This window comes from Podarcis filfolensis (genome assembly GCF_964270895.1).
Source record: "Podarcis filfolensis genome assembly, chromosome: 12".
NCBI classification, from domain to species: Eukaryota; Metazoa; Chordata; class Lepidosauria; order Squamata; family Lacertidae; genus Podarcis; species Podarcis filfolensis.
Genome location: NC_139614.1, coordinates 5,523,696 through 5,529,969, shown reverse-complemented (window position 1 = coordinate 5,529,969; position 6,274 = coordinate 5,523,696).

Genomic DNA, 6,274 nt, shown 5'->3' with positions numbered 1-6,274 from the left:
CCAGCTAGTTTCGCATTCGTATATTGCACTTTACAACACATTAAAAACAGTTTATTTGCAGCTATATAGCTGAGTAACATGTCCCTCTAGTTGCTGTAACTGAAGGTGGCATTGATCCTTTCTTTCCTTCGTTTTACATACCTAGATCCCAGTGCCGCCTACATTATTTGTGGCAGTACAATCACCTGAAGTTTGTAAACCTTACCCTAAGCACTAAGTTTAAGTAGTGTCAACCTTTCCACATCAATGAAGATTTCTGTTATTAACCTATTTAAATTTAATTTAATCATCTGAGAAATATCTGTAGGAAACAAAATCCCTAGATATTTTATAACCTCTGGGCACCAGTGAAAATGTCAATTAGCATTCAAAGCAAGCAATTTCCACTTGCCTGCCGACATTAATTCAGATGCATCTTAACAGATGAGAGATTCTAATCATGACTCTCTCACATTATGTAAGGGGCTCCCATTGATTCACAATCCTAAAGACACCTATTTGAGAGTAAGTCTATACAGAGAGAATCAGACTTCAAATACACAATTATATAGACTGAGCTGAAAGTTGTCTATGGCCAGGGAGGAATATGTACATTTGAGAAGGAACAGAAAGCGCAAGTGGACCTTTACTGTTTTCAATGCTGTTGAAGAGATAAGCCACTGTTCAGTTCAAAAACAAAACAAAACACAAAACAGCTTGTCTGTCCTGTATCAGCATCAGTCCCTTGTCACAGCTTTGCATTGTGACATCACAAACTATCACTATGAAATCATATGTGAGGTCAGCACACGCTTGTGCTGAAGATGAAACTCCCGGTAGGACTGTTCATTTGGGGTGTTGCTACACAGAGGTCTGGTTCCTAATTTCGTGACTATGCGGCCAAAGAGGAGGAAAGAGGAAGTGGGAAGCTTTATGTTCAAGGTTCACAGAAAAGTGAAAGGGCTGAATTCAAACAAGTCAAAAAGAGGTAGGTGTCAATTGGTGAACTGAAATGAGTGTATATAGAGAAGGAAATTAAATATCTATGCTGTAGACTAACTTAAACAGGGTTGACATGTGATTTACTCTACCTATAATAATAATAATAATAATAATAATAATAATAATAATAATTTATTATTTATACCCCGCCCATCTGGCTGGGCCTCCCCAGCCACTCTGGGCGGCTTCCATTAAAACCAAAAATACAGTCAAATATCACACGTTAAAAACTTCCCTGAACAGGGCTGCCTTAAGATGTCTTCTGAATGTCAGGTAGTTGTTTATCGCTTTGACATCTGCTGGGAGGGCGTTCCACAGGGCGGGCGCCACTACCGAGAAGGCCCTCTGCCTGGTTCCCTGTAGCTTTGCTTCTCGCAATGAGGGAACCGCCAGAAGGCCCTCGGCGCTGGACCTCAGCGTCCGGGCAGAATGATGGGGGTGGAGACGCTCCTTCAGGTATACTGGACCGAGGCCGTTTAGGGCTTTAAAGGTCAGCACCAACACTTTGAATTGTGCTCGGAAACGTACTGGGAGCCAATGTAGGTCTTTCAAGACTGGTGTTATATGGTCTCGGCGGCCGCCCCCAGTCACCAGTCTAGCTGCCGCATTCTGGATTAGTTGTAGTTTCCGAGTCACCTTCAAAGGTAGCCCCACGTAGAGTGCATTGCAGTAGTCCAAGCGGGAGATAACCAGAGCATGCACCACTCTGGCGAGACAGTCCGCGGGCAGGTAGGGTCTCAGCCTACGTACCAGATGGAGCTGGTAAACAGCTGCCCTGGACACAGATTTGACCTGTGCCTCCATGGACAGCTGTGAGTCCAAAATGACTCCCAGGCTGCGCACCTGGTCCTTCAGGGGCACAGTTACCCCATTCAGGACCAGGGAATCCTCCACACCTGCCCGCCTCCTGTCCCCCAAAAACAGTACTTCTGTCTTGTCAGGGTTCAACCTCAATCTGTTAGCCGCCATCCATCCTCCAACCGCCTCCAAGCACTCACACAGGACCTTCACCGCCTTCACTGGTTCTGATTTAAAAGAGAGGTAGAGCTGGGTATCATCCGCATACTGATGAACACCCAGCCCAAACCTCCTGATGATCTCTCCCAGCGGCTGCATGTAAATGTTGAAAAGCATGGGGGAGAGGACAGAACCCTGAGGCACCCCACAAGTGAGAGCCCAGGGGTCTGAGCACTCATCCCCCACCACCACTTTCTGAACACGGCCCAGGAGGAAGGAGCGGAACCACTGTATGACAGTGCCCCCAGCTCCCAGCCCCTCAAGACGGTCCAGAAGGATGTTATGGTCGATGGTATCAAACGCCGCTGAGAGATCCAGCAGAACTAGGAAACAGCTCTCACCTTTGTCCCTAGCCCGCCGGAGATCATCAACCAGTGCGACCAAGGCAGTTTCAGTCCCATGATGAGGCCTGAATCCCGATTGGAAGGGATCCAAATGGTCCGCTTCTTCCAGGCGTGCCTGGAGTTGTTCGGCAACCGCTCGCTCAATCACCTTGCCCAAGAATGGAAGATTTGAGACTGGGCGATAGTTGGCCATTGTGGCCGCATCTAAAGATGGTTTTTTAAGAAGCGGTTTAATAACCGCCTCTTTCAGCGGGTCTGGGAAGGCTCCCTCACGGAGGGAAGCATTCACCACCCCACGAAGCCCATCGCCCAGTCCTTCCCGGCTAGCTTTTATAAGCCAGGATGGGCAAGGATCCAGGAGACAGGTGGTTGGTTTCACTCGTCCAAGCAGCCTGTCCACATCCTCGGAGGTAACAGATTGGAATTGATCCCACTCAACTTGACTAGACAGAACTCTAGCACTCTCCCGCCCCGGCCCTGCTCCCACGGTGGAGTCTACTTCTTCCCGGATCTGAGCGATTTTATCTGCAAAAAACTTTGCAAAATCATTGCAGGAGAACATGTGGCCCGTACTGGGCCCCGATGTTGCAGGTGGTTCCGCTAAATTGTGAACCACCTGAAAAAGTCTCCTGCTGCTGTTTTCTGCAGATGCAATAGAGGCGGTGAAGAAATTCTTCTTCGTCGTCGCTATCACCACTTGGTAGGCTCGACGTTGAGCTCTAACCTGTGTCCGGTCAGATTCGGAATGAGTTATCCGCCACCGGCGCTCTAGCCGTCTCAACGATTGTTTCATTGCCCTCAGATCCGTGGAAAACCACGGGGCTGTCCGGGCTCCATGCTTCTACCTATGGAAGCCTGGCAAATTTCCATTGGATGCTTCTTTGCACCCCTGACAAAACTTCCAAAATTGGAAAGTCATGGCAGTTAAACTGGTATAAAACTGATAGAAGTGTAGCCATATATATATATATGATAAATATATATTATATAAATATATATTATATATATATATATATTTACTTGGAAAATAAATACAACCCAGGTGGTTAAGAAAGCCCAACAGAGACTCCGTCTCCTCGGAGTATTGCAAAAGAACGATGTCAATCAACATTTGATGATCTCCTTCTAGAAAGTGTGGTACGCTGGTTTGATATCAACTGATAGGAAGTGCTTACAGAGGGTGGTGAATACAGCACAAGGTATTATGGGATGTCCCGTGAATCCGCTGGATGAAATAGCGGAAGAACCTTGCCTCAGGAGAGTGAGGAAAATTATCAGGGATGATTCACACCCTGGCCGGCACTTTCTTGATCTGCCCTGGGGCAGAAGATATAGAAGCATGATTAGTCACACCCACAGGGTAAAGAACAGCTTCTATCCGTGGGCTGTTAGGCTGCTGAATGAAGAGATAACAACAGGGCAACTGACTTTTGGGTTTGGGGTGTGTGTGTCAGTAAACGAGGGGAATTAAGACTAAGAGAGCTGAGTGGGGGGTGCTCGTGTAATCTCACTGTATACAAGTTGTACAAGTGACAATAAAGTATTTCAATTTCAATATACCCACATTTGAAAATTCCATAATGCAATGTTTCTGAGAAAGTGTGTGTTCTTAGGCAACATTTTGATCTCCCCACTGCCTCTATTTTATATATATAAAAGCAGTGTTCTTTACAGAAAGAGTATCCCAGTCTTCCTGCCACCCAAATGACTTCTTATGAAGGAATAAATTAAATGTCCTCTACCTGAGCTACTTGTTTCCCCCAATATTAATTAGACAAAGAGGTCTAATTTCTGACATTTATCTTAGTCTTTTTTGTAAATTTTGCTACTACCACATAATCCTATAATAACCAATTCATTAACTTTGGTACTTGTTATTGTTTCTAGTATTCAGCATTTGATAAATGGGCAGCTGTTACCACATATAGTGTGCTAGTTCTGCATGTTCTTTTTTAATTGCATCCTTTGTGAATGTTAATGAAAAAAATACTGAGTTATTATTAGATATTCCATATTTTCATTATCTGCTTTTTTTTCTTCCTTTCTTTTGTGAGAAGACAAGTCCACTACAGATGACGGAAATATCAAGTTCTTTAACTTAAAATAGTTAAAACTATATTTATATCAATATATCATATGACCTCCTCACAATTTTATAGGTTTTTTCCCCTAATAGTCATGCATAGCAAAACAAATTTCCTTACTGCCCAAATATATTCTGTTTGGATTTGAATATTCTTCCCTACTGCCTGTGCCTACTTTACCAAAAACTCCTTAAAACCCAGAAAAAAAGATGTTCTCCAATGCTTGATGCTTTATGAATTGTAGTTTTTCCTTAAAACAAACTTACATGTAAATATTGTATTGTGTATACATATGAACCATTTGGTGCTTGTAATCATGATAAAAAATATTAGAAAATAACAATTGTGCCCATCTACAAGAGGAAAAATGGATATCCCTTACACCCAATGCATAATTGGAACAATGGGAATTAATCAAAAATGCCACTCATTGGTGTTTAATAGACCTAGTTCACACAGCTTTATGTGCTGTATTTTTTGACTGATTATAATTATGAAATTATGAAAACTAGCCCGTTAGAAGGGTGCTCAAAACTCCTTCCTCTGCACACCTTCCAGCTTGCCAATATCCTTAAATTGTGGCGCCCAAAGTATTCCAGGTGTGGTCTAACCACATGTTAAGTTGTGGTCCACTAAGACCCCAAGATCCTTTTCACATGTGCTATTGGCAAACCATCTTATATTTGTGCAGGTGGTTCCCCTTGCCTAAGTGCATAACCTTGTCCCCACTGAATTTCATTCTACTGAGGAATGGTAGATGAAGATGATGGACTTTTCGGAAGTAGCTGACCTGACTGGAAGAGTCTGCGACCAGAAGCAGGAGGAGTACGAGGAGGAATGGATAAAATTCAAAGACTATTTAGTTAAATATGTTAAGATAACCTAATTGGAAAAACTTGCAAATACCAGATAGGCTTAGGATTTAAATATGTAATGTTGGAGAATAATATGTTTAAAGTTAAAATGGAAAGAAAGAAAGGTGTTAAGTGATTAAGTTAATTTTATGAGAAAATTGGCTTTGGAAAACTGTTAAAATAATATACACTGAAACTCAGCCAGGAGGATCCGAGGAAGTCACTTAACAATGTTACTAAGATTGGATTAAGTACAGTTAAGATATATGTTTGCTTCTCTAAAAAATGTTGGAAAATTAATTAAAAAAATTGGAGAAAAAATGAATTTCATTCTACTGTATTAATTTGGGCCCTGTTCTCCAATCTGTTAAGGTCATGTTGAATCCTGATTCTGTCTTCTGCAGCATTAGCTACCAGTTAGGGATTTCGTTTCTGTTCCTGTTCTGCATTTTTTATTATGTACTTTTATGCCATGAGCCCTGAGATCTTCCTATGAAGGGTGGTATACAAATTCAAAAATAAATGACAGGGCAACCAGTTGACCTCTGTTATGTACTGAGTTGAATAGGATCCAAACTGCAGCAGTCTGATTGGTCCTAGAACAATAGGATTCAGAATGCAGCAGTCTGATTGGTCCTAGAACAATGCAGCGGTATTATTGGTTGGCAGGAACCACCCAATCATGCTCCAGATAGCAGTGAATCCACAACCTGATTGGCTTACAGTAGAATTCCGGAATTAGCCAATCATGTGCAGCCCATTGTGTAAATAATGTATATAAAGCAGATACTTTGAGGGGACTTTCATTCATTCCTCTTCACCACTATGAGCTGAATAAAGGGCATGAAATCACTTTGCGACTCTGAGTATACTTCACCATCCAATATAGACACGGTCGATGATGCCAAAAGTGCTGGTGGAGAAAGCCTGCGGCCTTCCTCCAGATGCCGTTGGGACTCCAACTCCCATCAGCCCCCGCCAGCAAAGTCCACGC